Source organism: Harpia harpyja, chromosome Z, assembly GCF_026419915.1.
Source record: "Harpia harpyja isolate bHarHar1 chromosome Z, bHarHar1 primary haplotype, whole genome shotgun sequence".
NCBI lineage: Eukaryota > Metazoa > Chordata > Aves > Accipitriformes > Accipitridae > Harpia > Harpia harpyja.
The window spans coordinates 51,640,181-51,656,588 of NC_068969.1; the positions used below are offsets into that span (position 1 = coordinate 51,640,181).

The window sequence follows — 16,408 nt, forward strand, 5'->3', positions numbered from 1 at the left end:
ACACTTTCGCTGCTTACCAAATTCCTCATGATAACCATGACAATAAAACATAAAAGGATGGCAAGACATCAGCCTTTTAAGAAATTAATGGATTAGGGAAATTTTTATATGAATACCTGTGTTTGCTTTCCATATAGGAAAGCAGCCTTGTTATATTTCTTTCTTATATCTGTAACAGGTATCCTCTAAATACTTCCCGCCTTCTTCAAATTTGACACCTAGCCATTTAAATGCATGTTTCTGTCTTCAGTAAATCATCAGGACTGAAGAGGTTAGCTGTCAGACTGTTTTCCCTGTCATTTTGGGGTCCATTTTAAAAGCAAATAGTGTTCTACAAGATAATCAATTGTACCCAATTGTCTTATTCATGTTTTTCTCATTACGACAACAAAAGGTATTTAACTTGAATTACAGTAGCTGCCATTTCAAAGGGTTTCTCTTACAACCATTCTCTTATATTTGAGAGCAGAAGTGAACCAGATCATCAGAAAGCATTTTTTTAATTAATGCTGTTCACCACTCATTAGGTGACTGATTAGACTCTGAAACCTTTTATCTACCATGTTTTAAATTCTGTGCGTGTCTCAGGCAGACAGGCGGGGGTTTTAGGTGAAAATTCCAGCAGGGACAGAGACTTATGTGGGTTGGCAGAACACCATGAAAATTTGGATGGATGAACTCCCCAACCTCACACCACGAATCTGCTTCAGACAAGAATTTGCAAAATAATTGGAAAATGTTTCTGAAATGGTGAGCAACAAATTAATGAATTTAGGAGATGTGGCATACATTTTCCATTTTTCTCTGCACTGTGTAGATTGAAAGAAAATTGAGAATCCAGCACTTGGCCCTGCATTTTTAAATTAAATCCAAGCATGTGTTTCTGATCATTCTTCAGTCACAAGGATCCTGAGACTCCAAAATAAATACCTATGTTTTAATCATGCTAAGGGGGTAATAAAAATGACCACCCTTCCAATGCATCATTTACATTCCAGTACAACAGAAAACTTTTTTTTTCAAAAGATATTTGAGGTTCTCTCATCTTTCACTGAACTCTATTTATTATTACAATCTCATGTTGATGCCATCAGGCAGACAAGAAATAAAGGGAGTTAATATTTTAATTTGGTGACTGATACGAATCATTAACTCTGTTTCAAACATAGTATATTCATAAAAAGTAGAGTGAATCCTTATTTAGATTGCTTCCATTTCTTACAACTGATTCTAACTGTGCAGCAACTCATTAGGTGTGGCCTGAGTTCTGCTGTCTCTTCAGGAGAAGGTCAAATATTTCTTTTGTTTCTATATACTCTGCAATTCTGGAAGCTTTTTCTAAGTCAGTAACAAAGAAAATTAAATATCTTGGCATTGGTAGAAAGCTGCCATTTATTTTCAGGCTATTTTCCCTTAAATAGTACTGCCTAACAAAGAAGAAATAGACCTCTACTGTTGCCTAAGGTCTGTGCCTTACAGTAACTCTCATTCACTGGAAATACAAGCATACCTTCAATTATGTTAGCTTCAGTCATGTCAATAATAGCTTTTTTGCACTAATTTTTGCAGTATTTCCATAGCGACTCTTTACTCTCAGAACCTAAAAGTTTGACTGCAGTTATTTATGTACAAATACTGTGTTAATTGCATGTCTGTCATTAAAAGGCATTTATCATCCATCATTTCAAATACAAAGTTTCAAGATATTTTATTGATGTGCTAAACACATCTTACTCTCTCTGTTTTTATATTTTTGAAGTCCTAAACATTTCTGCATGCACCTTATGTTTTTCCAGCACCCAAACAGAAGTGACTGAGACATAGTCATATTCTTTTTTGTTTGTTTTTGTTTTGCTAAAGGCTTTTTTTTTTTTTTAACTTTGTCTTACAGGAGGAAACACCTGCCCAGAAACTATTCTCATCAGCAAGACTGGTTCTTCAAAAATAGGAGAAATCAAAGCTCAAGGTCAGTGAAGAAGGAGGTGCTCCAGCCACCAGAGCAGAGATTCCCCTGCAGCCCGTGGGGAAGACCATGGTGAGGCAGCCTGTCCCCCTGCAGCCCATGGAGGTCCACAGTGGAGCAGATATCCACCTGCAGCCCGGGGAGGACCCCACATTGGAGCAGGTGGGTTCCCGAAGGAGGCTGTGACCCCGTGGGAACCCCGTGCTGGAGCAGGGTCCTGGCAGGACCTGTGGCCCTGTGGAGAGAGGAGCCCATGCTGGACCAGGTTTTCTGGCAGGACTTGTGACCCCACGGACGCTGTCTGGATGCTGGAGCAGTATGTGCCTGAAGGACTTCAGCCCACGGAAGGGAACCACACTGGAGCAGTTTGTGAAGAAGTGTAGCTCATGGGAAGGGCTTGTGTTGGAGAAGTTCGTGGAGGACTGTCTCCTGTGGGAAGGAACCCACACTGGAGCAGGGGAAGAATGAGAGGAGGAAGAAGCAGCAGAGACAACATGTGATGAACTGACCACAACCCTTTGAGTTGAACCTTGGAAGATGGGAGGGCTGGTGGGAGGTGTTTTTTAGATTTGTTCACCATCATACTCTGCTATTAATTGGCAATATATAAAATTAATTTCCCCAAGTCAAGTTTCTTTTGCTTGTGATGGTAACTGGTAAGTGATCTCCCTGTCCTCATCCTGACCCACAAGCTTTTCATCTTATTTTATTTCCCCACATCCTGTTGAGGAGGGAGAGAGATAGAGCAGCTTGGTGGGCACCTCGCACCTAGTCAATGTCAACTCACCCATCTTCAAAGGCTAGTTTTCAGTTTCTACACCATGGGTAAGAAAGAATCATCTGAGATCAATCTGGGGTCTAGTTCAAAATCCAAAGTGTATAAACTGACTGCAATTACATTTAGGTCAGAAATTAGGCAGATTTAACCACCAGAGGAATCAGGTTTTGATCAAGCTTCTAACAGAAACAAATGGCACAAAAAACTGACCCCATTTTAAAATGGAACAGGACTGACATATGAAAAGGGTTATAAAATGAGACTGCAAAAAATGGTAGAGTATTGGACTGAGACACAGGAAGTGTTTTCCAGAACAAATGTTTTAGCACTTCTTTTATGATATAGTTTATTGCTCCAGATGACAGCTGATGCACAAAAGACTGAGATTCAGGTTTGGAAATTAGTCTTGTATTTGAAGTTAAAAAGGATTGGGTGCTTCACTTCAGTTGTGGAAGTCAAAACTTCTATCTTGATGTTACAGGAAGATCCGGAGAAGATGAGACAATTCTAAATCTCCAATCACACAAATGCTTTTCAGGAGGGAATATGGAAAAGTGAGCCCAAACTGTTAACTGTAAGCACACACTTATTAACTTTAATAGCTCTAGAAATAAAGAGTCCATGGTGACATTTACTCATTTACTCTTTTAAAGATGGAACATAAGAATGGGTTGCAAGAGACTTTCCTTTAACTTAGAATTGAAGCTGCTGAATAATATGTCAGAGGTCCCTTGCAACTGAATTTTAACATTAAGTTAAATTGTCCAAATGAGCCACCATGTTAGATGAAAAATGTGGCTTGGAGTCTATCACCTTTGCTCCTTTCTCCATCAGCTCCTCCTGCAGTTCTAAGGCGAGAGGAGCTCAGTGAAATGAAGTGCTCATAATATACTACTATGAGTAAGGAAAAACAGAACTCAGAAAGTGAAAACTGAGCACGGGCAATGGCTTTATGATAAAATCCATTTTATACTATTGTTCCTGTTCTTCCTTTCTTCTAACATTTATTTGTTTCACAAAATACTTCCTTATGCCTATTGCCTTAGTACCTACGGCCTTTGTTGTGCATGCTGTCTTCCATCTCACAAAAGCAGCAAAACACATTATTTTCAGATTCCCTTGTCTATGGTGGTCAAGTTATAAAACCCCAAAACAAAAAAGAGCAGCAACACAACAGGAAAACATATGAGCAGGACTATTGCTGACCAGCAGAAACACAGAACTTCTTAAATTGATTACACAAGCCACAACTGTTTGCTTTGTTGTTTTTTTTTCCTGAAACACATTAGGGAGATCCCAGCTGACTTCCTGTATTCAGAGCTCATGGCCTCAAGCCACCCACACTCTGCCTGCTTAATCTATGTGCCTGTGGGTTCTGTCTTTCCAGTGGACAGAGGGTTTCCCGGGGAGCAGAGACTGTCTTCCTTGTTACATACCATTTTGTACAGCGTTAATGTTCTTGGATTTCTGCTATACACATCAATGTAAAGTAAAAGCCACGTAAATAATTACACCCATGAAAGACAAAATAAGATATTCCCATCCAAGCATGAAATTTGACTAAAGCCTATCTTGAGGTAAGATTTTTCATTCCACTTCAAAGAAACCCCTCTCCTCCATTCCATTTCCATTGCAGAATATTTTATTTCCACCTTTCTAGGAGATACTCCATAGTTCCATCATGTTATTGAATTAAAAAAAGGAAAGCCTTGGTGAAACTCCATGACCTATCTTACACAGATGGCTAGATTCAAATAGTACATTGACACTTTCTGACCTTAAAAACACAGTGAATCTCTCTTACTGCTAGAAGAAATCATAGCATTTATTTCTCACACATACCTAAGCTTTATATAATCATCTTGGATGCTAACAGAGCTTGCAAACAAAATACAATACAGACATGCTCAGATATAAATTCTGACTTGATGTTTATGTAAAATATAAATCTGTTCAGATATGCTGAGTTCCACAGGCACATATCATCCTCTAAACTCTCTGGCTACATTTTATATGCAATACTACAATTGGAAACCATGAACACCCTACAGAATTCTGTTCAGCTCTTCGAACTTGTGTAGCCAAGAGAAAAAAATTTAATTTGGGGGGTGAAAAAATGCTATTGACTGAGGACAGTATTAAAGTCACTGTTAAAATGCATTGTGAAATGTAGTGTCATGACACATCCCTATTTTGAAAGCAAGATACATTCAAGACTGGATTAAATGACACTTAGGAAGCAACATTCCTATATTCCCACTGAGAACACCAAGCAATGAAAGACAGAACCAGCTTTAATACCTACTTGTTACTGTTTTGCTAATTGGTCGGGTAGTTTCTTCATTCCTCCATGTGGTCATTGTAGTTTCAATCATACATAGCATTCCTACTTTATTTCAGATGTGTTTTTCAGTCTGTAACATGTCATGTGCACTTACACCACTAGGTAAAAGCTGTGGCTACACCAGACAACTTTTGTTTGGGCAAAACATTTCCTTGAATTTACAAATATGTGTGGCACAACCAGCTGAAGCAAAACAAACAGCAACAATTGCATTCTCTCGCCATAAGGTATCCCTCAAACGTGTTATGACTTATTCCCTGAATCAGTAACAACTATAAATTAATATTCTTTGACCTCATTTTTCCGTAATAGAGATAGGGACTGTTTTAATTTGCTGTTTCAATGTTTTTGTCTTCTTCCCATCTTACAAAATTTTAAAATTCTCATAAAGAGCATATTTCTACAAACTTGAATTGCTCAAATGTGACAGTCTCTCAGCCCTGGACAATATATCTTGACCAAGAAAACTACCAACTATAACACAGAACTAGGTAAAGGATTCTGATTCAGTCAGGTGTTCAGCAGATTAGTTTAACTACAGGGGAACTGCTTCAAATATGAGTGAGAAATAAACATAATTAAAAAAAACCCCCGATAATAATACTGCCGGGGGATATGCAAAGCCTAATACGGCTTTGGGGATAAGGGCTGTTGGCATGCGGGTCCAGGCATCCTGGGCTGTATTAGGACGAGTATTGCCAGCAGGTCAAGGGAGGTAGAACATCCTCTCTTTTCAGTGCTGGTGAGACACATATGAAATGCTGGGTCCAGTTCTGTCATCCTATCAAAGACATGAACTTACTGGTGTGAGTCCAGCAAAGAAGATGACTTAGTCCAGCCCAGAAGATGATTTAGGCATTGGAGTGTATGACATTCAAAGAGGGTGAGAGAGCCAGGACTGTTCAGCATGGAGAAGAGACGGCTCAGGAGGATCTCATCAACGTATGTGAATACATGATTGGGGTGGAAGTAGGGTAGTAAAGAAGACAGACCCAGACTCTTGTCAGTGTTTCCCAGTAACAGGACAAAAAGCAGTTGATATAACATGAAATACAGAAAATACCATTTAAATGTAAGGAAAAAAAAAAAAATCACTGTGAAGTTGCTCAAACACTAGGGACAGGTTGCCTAGAGAGGTTACTGGAGTTTCCATCCTTGGAGATACTCAAAAGCCATCTGGACATGGTGCAGCAGCTACCTGCTGTAGCTGCACCTGCTTTGAGCACAGTGGTAGTACTAATGATCTTCAGAGGTCCCTGCCAGCTTCAGCCACTCTGCAATTGTGCGATCCACAGTTGTTAGCATGTTCTTAACTTCATGAAACTCTTGTCTGTTGTATTTGTCTCAGTAGAACCACTAAACTCCAGTCCAAAGGAGTCAATATTTTCTGGATGCAAGTGGAGTTATGTTATAAAATCTTTCCTCTGCTTCCTCAATATTTTCTTATCACTTTCTAGCCTGGAGACCTGCTATAAAATGCTCTTGACTGGTAATTGACTTTTAAAGAGAAACTCCCTAGACAGCTCCTGTGAGATAGCACCAGAGCTCCTGATTTGGAGGGAGTAACTTTTATGAGGCTGTTTGAATGAAGGAATCTACTTTTTAAATAGATCATCTTTCAAATTCATAGCCTCTCTCCTATTCACACTTAGTTTCTAGTAAAGTCAAGTCCAGCTTACTATCATTATCAGAAATCAATTTCAGTCAGGTTTTTTATCAAAACTATCCAACACACTTAACAAGGAGCAAATCGGGTAGCCTCTGAGACAGATAGGATGCATCCTTCTCTTCATTTTCTAAAATTTAGGGAGTAGGCAATAAATGATGATTTCTTAAATTTCAGGTTGATGTGCATCATCACAAGAAACACAAATGAGAAAAAGGAATGGTTAGATTGTGTAGTCTTTGACATTAATTTTTAGTAAGAGTTCATTTTTTTAATAGGGCTCCACGAGTAAGAACATGGCATTCTGAAGCCAGAGGCTCAGCTATCACTTCATTGAAGTCCATGAAGTTAAGTAATGTCACCTAAGCTGAAGTTTTGATTCATCAAACCTAATTTTTAATTTATTTAATGTTTTCCATTGAAGTTTAGCTCTCATGGGGGACAACAGACTGAAAAAGCAGAAGAATATGCAACCAAAAGCAGCAGCTGATTAGCACTTTCAAACACTCCCAGAGCTCAGCAGGATTTAATTAAGAAGTTAACATTAGAAGACTTATACCACATTGCCAGTTCTTCAAACCAACTACTTTCCAGCCACTTTGTAAAGCTTTAAAGAACTCTATATTTGTTTTACAAAGATGTGATTGTACATCTATCAGTGACTAATGATAGTATACGGACAAAATATGATTAATAACTGATTTTTGGAGATGCTAAATGCTTTCATGTGTATTGCATATCAATATTCCACAAGTTAACATCACCCATGGGATTTTAAAGGTTCAAAACATCTTTCTATTTTTTCTCAAAAATCTATCTATACTTTTTAATCATGAGTAGATCTGACAATACATTTTGGCTGACACCTTCTAACACGATGCACTGGGTTTGTGTGGTGGGGTTTTGGTAGCACAGGAGGGGGCTGCAGGGGTGGCTCCTGTGAGAAGCTGCTAGAAGCTTCCCCAGCTCCAAGTTGGACCCACCTCTGGCCCAGGCCGAGCCCATCAGCAATGGTGGCAGTGCCTCTGGGAGAACAGATTTAAGAAGGGAAACCTGCAGTGAGGGAGGAGATTGGAATGTGTGAGACACTGCAGACACCGAGGTCAGTGAAGAAGGAGGGGGAGGAGGAGCAGGGGTGGAGGGGATGCCCCTGCAGCCTATGGTGAGACGGCAGGCTATGTCCCCCCCCCAGCCCATGGAGGGGAGTGGGGAAGCAGATGCCCACCTGCAGCCCAGGGAGGACCCCACATCGGAGCAGGTGGGTGCCCCTGAAGATGGCCGTGACTCCATGGGAAAGCCCGTGCTGGAGCAGCCTGTGCCTGAAGGACTGCAGCCCATGAAAAGGACCCATGCTGGAGCAGTTCGAGGAGGACTGCAGCCCCTGGGAAGGACCCCACGGTGGAGCAGGGGAAGAGTGAGGAGTCCTCCCCCTGAGGAGGAAGGAGCAGTAGAGACAAGGTGTGATGAACTGACCCCAACCCCCATTCCCCATCCCCCTGCACTGCTGGGGGGAAGAGGTGGAGAAAATTCAGAGTGGATTTGAGCCGGGAAGGAGGGAGGGGTGGGGGAAAGTCTTTTAAGAATTGTTTTTACTTCTCATTATCCTGTTTTGATTTGATTAGTAACAAATTGATTTTGGTTTTTTTCCCCCAAGTAGAGTGTTTTTTGCCCATGACGACAATTGGTGAGCGATCCCTCCCTGTCCTTGCCTCAATCCATGAGCCTTTTGTTGTATTTTCTCCTCCTGGGGGCGAGGAGTGCATGAACAGCCTCATGGTGCTTTGTTGCCGGCTGGGCTTAAAGCACGACACATGATGACATGAAACAAATGTATAACAGGAAGTTAATACATATTTTGGTAATCAGACAGATTTGGCTTAGCAACCACTCAAGGCACAGAAAACATGGTCCTGGCCAGGATTAAGATTGTATGAACTCATTGTACATTTAAGTCTACCATGTGTCAACCTGCACTGCATCAGATCACAAAACTGCAATGCAGTATTTAAAGAAGAGATGCATTCACAGGAAAACTTGATAGTTTTAAGCAGCAGAAACCAGACAATACAGAGAGCCATGGAGTTAATTATCATGTTCTACAGTTTCAAAAGCTGTGAACAGCAATATTTTGCAAGGATCCAAACTACCATGGCAGCCTGCACAAAAAAAGAAAAAAAAAAAATCAACAACAGCCAGTGTGCAAAATCATCATAGCAAAAAAAAAAATCTCAAAAATCAACTTCAATTTTCATAAAATGCAACTTTTATGGAAATGACATCATCAGGTAGTCACAAAAATGAGAATGGCAAGGGTATGACACTTCCCACCAACAGGATGTGGTTTAACTTAACTTTCCCTCAAGACTATTTTTATCCAGTGAGTTTGTCTGAGAAGGAAGATACTTGACATTTTATTGTTTTATTTCTGATTCATCTATCACAGATTTGCACACGCAGAGATAGTAATAGATAATTAAAAACACTGAGGAAATAAACAAGTCAGATATACTTTGGATTGTAATACAAACCAGTAACACTCCTTTGATTTTCTTTCAGGGTTATGCAAATACAAATGTGCTGGCATCAGAAATAGTTGTGTCAACCTAGCAGTTGATAAGTCTCAGAAGGGAGATTAGAAGAAACAATATGTATCCTAAAATGGAAAAAATGCAAATTATTTGAATGCATAGACAGGTGTTAATCAAGAGTAGAGCAACTGATACTGCAAGTTGTCAGTGTGCAAGAATAAAATAAACATTCAGGGGAGAAGCACATACGAGATCTCCCAGATGCAAAATAAACTTGAAAAAACAGAACTCACCTCAATTTCAGAGTCCCACATTAATACTCATGGGGGCATGGACTAAACCCAAACTACGATGGTAACGTAGTCAAATTCTTTTTGTCTCAACTGCTGCCCTAGCTTGCCAATAAAAGTTTTTGTTCAGATCCCAATACACAGACATTCAGATCACAAAGTTTCTGCCACATAAGTGCTGTAAATAACTGGTTTAGAATGACATAAACAACTTTGAAGATTAAATTTCTCTGTCAACACTTTGAGATTTCCTCTCTGCATCATATGCATATGCAAAAGCAAGAAGCATTTAGTGTTGATGCTATGGGTACTTGAAGGATTTCACACCTCTAGGATGATTTTCCCATTTTTACTGCTAGGAAAAGGCAAAATGGGACTTAGTTTGATGTGTAAAAATATATTTCTGAAGATAAGGTGCTTTTAATCTTCCAGTACCCAGTGTATTGGATCTGGAAACAGTAATTGACTCTGCTGCTGCCAGATGAAACTGAACATTTGGACATCAGCAATGTTTGCGATCAGATAAGCATTAGAGAAAGAAAGTAGATTTTATTCCAGTGAGTGCTCTGCAAATGTTAGCTCTGAGTGAAAATGGAGAGAGGTAAGGACTCCAGTGGACAAAGAAGAGCTCCAAAGCCATCTCACATTGCTACTGTTTGTGTAAGAACGCCTTGCTATATTTTGCTTAACAGTTAAGAAGAACATGTGAAAAATTTGTCTCTAACCTCAAGCCCACTCAAGCCGACCTCAGATTTAAGATGCAAGATGGCGTGTGAAGTTAGAAGGAAGAATTGCACAGCTGAGAAGCCAATCTGAAATGCTCCTTCTCAGCTGGCAGCCCCTCTTTCAGACTTCTTTCCCCAAATACGCTAAAAGCTACAATAGTGCCATGAACTTCAGGGGTAGTTGATTTTGTCCTCACTTTATCATCACTTACTGTCCTGAGGGTCTTGTCAAAGGTTGTGACACAGGTAATTTGTTTCCATACATTCTAACCCTAAAAGCAACAAGAGTGTTGTTATTTGTATTACTACATACATAGTGCCTTACACTGCCATGGTTAAAAGCTTTTGAACGCATACTGCATATATGAAGTTCGACAGTCCCTACTCCACAAGGGGTGAATTTACCCAGCCAATGTGTAGTGGGCCACTGCAGAAGACACTGTAATGAGGACATAGTCATTTCAAACTGAATCTAGGCAGAGTTTAACCATAAGCCTTGGTTGTGGAGACCCGTGTGTTAAGCACAAGTGACTGCTATAACCTTAGCACATACCCTGGCATTAATATGCACTGACTTCAGCAATGCGACTTGTATGTACTGCTTGTAAGAGTATGTTCCCATGGAGATGTGTAAGAACATAATGCTCTCAGTGAACCTTGACGTACCACCTAGCATGTTTGGTATCGTACAGATAAAAACACTCATAGCTTACTTGGTATGCTGTAAACATGTGATGAACAGTGAAGCTGTTGAACCTCACCACAGACAGGATCAGCACACCATAATCAATGTGAAGTTGCTTGCCTGATGCTGCCTACACCAGGCTACCCAGTATCAGAAGGGATGTAAAACAGCAAACACTTTTTCCATCTTTGCTATTCTTCATCAGCTTTGAGTGTCCACGCCTTTCGTACCGACATCCCAGAAGAATTGACACCTCCTCAATGCAAAACACTATGAGATACAAGAAGGTGTATAAGACCATAATGCAATGAAGAGCTCATGAGGAAGAATGATAAAATGACTGGAGGCCAGTCTCAGAGCAATAGCAATTTGACCACAGAAGAAAGGAACTGAGAGAGATGTTAGAATTTTTTTTATCATTTCATTTTAGATAGGAAACCACCAGGGTTACTGATTAGATGCCAAACAAGCAGGCAAAGAATTCTGGCATCACATGGCAATCAGAAGCATGAGCTGACATCCTGCTAGCTAAGATCAACAAAGCAGACAAAAAAGCCAGCAAAAGCAGACAAAAAAGAAGGGTAACTTGATCACATTTTTGATCTTTTGCTTTAACCATTACAATAGCATTCTGTGTAGAAATAAGAAAGGCAAAACTGCACTGTCAAGTTCAAAAAAACAACACTAAAATAACTAAGATAAAAGTGATAGCTGTATGACTAGATAGAAAATCCTGTGCTTAAACAAACCAACCCCAAAACCAAAAACCCACCCTCAGAAGGGTTAGAAAGTTATGTAGAATATAGGCCCGAGGGATGGGGATGATGTGATGTGATCAGGAAAGGAGTAATGAATAAAAACTAGAAAAAAGACCAACAGCTTCAATGTCCTGGCATCATACGGAAATGTCAGCTATAGAGGCAGGAGGTAATGCAGAGTAAGGAGTCTGATCTTTGATTTTTCAACACTAAAATGATAACTGAGTTTGCATCGGTAGATGAGATTATTCAAAAACAAACTTTAGAGAAAGGTAAAAGATAAAAGGCCATTCTTATGGAACCACTGTAAAAAAATGGAGAGTGGATTTGGAGGATCCTGTGCTGGACTGAGTGTGATTAGACAGGTCTTAGCTACTCTTCTCCTTTTCATAAAACAATGGATTTCTTTCATCACCTTCTGGTTGCACATTTTGGGTGAAATGTGACCCCAGTTAAATTAATAGATTAACATTTATCTGTAGAACAGGGTGCACCCATTCTTCCACAAAGCAGTAATGTTGATTTTTTTTTTTTCCTTTTTCTCCAGGACAGCATTGAACAAGACAGTACGCCTAAATAAAAACTAAAAAGTCTATATGACAATTATTCCCAACCAAGATTATTATTTTGCTTTCCTGCTAATAAAACAGCTGTTGGATCCAAAGGACAAGGGGTCTGGAGCTTCAGAGATTAGCTTTTGTCAAATCTCTCAAAACATTCGCACCAGCCACCTAAACAGTGGGATCTAACAGTGGGTGTAGCAGGATATATGAAAACAGATAAAGTTGTTAACTAATTAATTACTAGGATGTATAATTTCCCAATAGTCTTGCATGTTCGCACGTTCCCAAAACCTCATCTTTGTTCCACAAAAATCCCTTAAAACAGCATTTTACTCTCTGCACTTCCAAATGTTTCTTCCCATTCAGGCTCTGACTCTTCATCTTTCCACCCTTATGTCAATAGTCCTGTAGCTCCTGCAATGCTTAGGCATTTCCCAGCTAGCTTCTCTCTCCAGCTTCAGTACTGCTATAGGAAGAGAAGCAAAACAATGCAGAAATTCTTCTCCCTGCCTTGTTTGGGCATCGTGCGTCTTTTTCAGAAAAGCAAAAAGCAAATAAACAATTTCTGGCTCAGTGACTGCCTTCCCACCTATTCTTCCAGGGAAGCTCAGAGCTTTGCAAACATTGCTGCTTCTCTGAAAGTTCATCCAAACCCCCCTTATTCACCCCAACAAAAGAAAGCTCCAACCTCCGAGCTTTGAGCCTAACTTTTATTTTTCCAAATTCAGAGCCAAACTTTAGACTAAACAAAATTTTGCAAGTCAAAACTTTATTTCAAGGTATCAAAGCCAGAGAATATCATATGGCCACTTTTCTGCATTTGATGAACAAATTCGTAAGTCATACTACTCCGTTGCAGTCCATCTGCTTGTATATAAAACCCTTATAATTTCACCTGCAAGCTGATCATCCAAGGAATCTTATTTACGGACTTGGATACTTGTGTGCCCAAGTTGGTTTTGTTTTGTTTTGGTTTGTTTTTTTTCCTATGGGGACTGTTCCATTTGTGATTTATATAAAAATCAGTAGTTATATTTTGCACTCACACAAGGAACGCCAGAAAATCTGGCATTAATTATATCACAAGCATCTTTTCTAGGTAGTTACAAAGTCTTTGTCAACTATTTCCATGAAAAGCAGAACTACTCAATTTGCATGTTTGCATGATCTGTTGCAAATGCACGTTAAATCATTTTTTTTATGAAGAAGAATGTGGGATTTTGCAAATCTTTCTAATAGAACATTAAATTGAGTTTTTATCAAAATAGTATATTGAAAATAAGTATGCATCTAAAACAGTAACCTACCTTTTAATTAAACAATAGTTTCTTATGCTGCTTTTGCACTTATCCAGTAATGCCCTGCTCTGCATTTAATCTCAGCAACATCACTTAGCGAAAGCCAGGAGGACAGAATTTGATCTTACTACCTGTGATTCCCAAATTTCAAACACTGGTGAAATTGGTGAACTGGTGAAACAGTGATGACTAGAACTCTGACAAGTCAGTATCTTATAGAAGCATATACCATCAACTGGGTTTTGCCAGTTCATTTAAGGGAATATGAGAATTCCCCTGCCACAAAATAAGGTCTGCCTTCAACACAGGGCTCAAAATCTGGGTACCTCCATGACATGTAATGGTCTGGATTATGCGGGAGGTAACATCCGATGATCTAAGGATCCTTTCTGGCTCCAGACCATACTAAATCTACCAATACCAAAACTAAAACCAGCTGGTGTAGAAAGGTTAACGAAACAATCAGCTTTCTGCAACTGATTTTGCTTTTGACAACATCGTGAAGATTCTTCTGGTTCTCAAAAATTTAACCAAAGAAAATGAGTAATTCATTGCGGCTTATTGAAATAAATTGTGTTCTAACTTCATAAAGGAGATATTTGTTAATAGCTACGTTACCAACAGTAAAGCAAGATGAGCAGAATGCCTCGATCATGCACATCTTCTAGGATAAAACAAAGCAGCAACTTGCAGCAGCTTAAAAGGGGGAGGATTTAAACCACAGATGGATGGCTGCAAAGGTGGATATCAAAAAATAATGTTGACTACTAAGTCTTTCATGCGGGATAAATTAAGTGCAGGCTTGGCAAATGCAGACACATTGCTAGAGGAGGTTCTTCCAAAATGTTCAAACCTGTCTTTTCCATCTAGCATTTCAGGAATGCAATGAGATGGCACTTCTCCACATGCTGCACAGCATACAAAAGCTTAAATTTTAAAACCGGTTTTCTCAGGCTGGAAGGGGAAAGACACTGGTAGAAATGATTGCTGTTCTGTTGAAGGCAAGAAAGACTTGTTTATCATTGACATATTTGCCACTCACCGATGTTGCAAAGGGATAAAGAAAACTGCCTGTGATTTACAAACAGAGCAGGTCATCATATAAGAGTTCAAAGGTTTGTAGAGTGACAGGGAAGAAAAGTGCTCAGGTATGTCATTTTACTATTTAACTTGAGCAAACTGTGGAAAAATTGTTCTCTCACTTAAAAGCAAGCACAAGACTAGACACATTTCAGAAGCGGACTAGCTGTCATTCTTTGCTCTTCGTCCTTTTCTCTGACTGTTTGCAACCTCTAACTCCCACGACCTTCTTCTGCCATAAGTAGCCATGCAGGTCATAGTTGAATTATAACAGCAATTCTGTAATAAGCCTGATGAAAAGACCGTTTAAATGTAACTAAAGTTATTTACCAAAAAAGTTTAACAAAGTTTTCACAGTTTTCTAATTCTGACTTCTTCTGCATAGCAGTGCCATCCTTACTTACAAGGAAAAGAAACTAATGGAACCATGTGGCAATCTTTATTTTCTCAGTTTCTCCATTGGAAACACCTGCCCTTTCCCTCTTTTTCCTCTACCAACAGTTGTGACTCTTCTTCTGCTCCAGCGTAAGGTTCCCACGTTCTTCACTCCCCACTCGCGTTAGTCCCGCCGCCAGCGGCAGGGGGTGCCGCCGCGCTCAGCACCCTGGTCAGCGCCGCCCGACCGCCGCCGCCGTGGTGACGACGGCAGGAGGCCTGACCTAACGAAACCGTGACGTCAAACGGAAATAATTTAGCTATGTCCTCACTGTTCTTTGCTGGTAGATCAAACACGTTTGTAATAGCATATGGGTGCCCTGATGCTGTGCTGTTTCAAAGCAGCTGTTGTTACTCAATGACATTGCACTACATAGTAAGAAAAATCTTTCCGGGGTAAATGTTGTTTGCAACCAGGAACTGCTTATAATTTTTACAGGTTTTATTGTAATTGTGGTGAAAGGACAAGGGGTGGAGTGTATGTAAATTGTCCACTTTTGTCGGTGTTGTGATGGTGTTATTTTGACTTTGGATGGGGAATTCTTGTTGATGTAAGTGAAGTTTGTGAAGATTGTGTGATGAATGTGTATTTTAATGACAATTCTGGTTTATCCTGATAATGACAATAACTGGTTTATAAAATGATGCTGCAGACAAGCAACTACTGATCTGGGTTTTACAGAGCTATAATTATGCACTATCTCTGTTTCTCCAGTTTATGCTCAAATTTCATTATGCTCAAAACCATGCCCTTCGGAAAAGCATCTGGAGAGTCCAGAACACATTTGTTCCAGATCTGCTACATAAATGTATTTACACTGTTACATAAACACACAACGCTGTAGAAAGAGCTAAGACTAATCTCACCCTTTGGTTCAAATACAATTTGCTGACATCACTTTTTTTGGAGGGGAGCCTTACTTTTGAAAACACTAAAACTGATTTTGCCTAACTTCAGTTATCAACACATCTTACTCACTCTCCTTTTATTAAAAGAAAAACGTAGGCAACCTCACCAGTTTATTTTGATCCTGTATCCAAATTTGGTAGAGTTATAAGGTTTCTGAATGACAGGTATTTAAATGCTGCTGTGTTTCAGATCACACATTTTCTGGACCTCTACTGCTACTCAGCCTCCACCCCTCCTCCGTGCAGCTTTCTAAAATAACCGCTGTTCTGTCAGCTACTGACAGAAGACACATCTGCAGTTACTCTGACTTTTTAATTTTCCTGCCTATTTAAAGATCTTGGATTTGAGTTCATAAATCATTGAAATTGTCTTTCTTCTTAGGAAA

The 16,408-nt window shown here is 39.6% G+C and overlaps 1 protein-coding gene across 1 annotated transcript in view; it reads right to left on the bottom strand.

The window, feature by feature from the left end:
- CAMK4 (calcium/calmodulin dependent protein kinase IV) overlaps positions 1–16,408 on the bottom strand; it is a 174,410-nt gene that overhangs the window by 119,187 nt on the left and 38,815 nt on the right. The window lies entirely within an intron of this gene.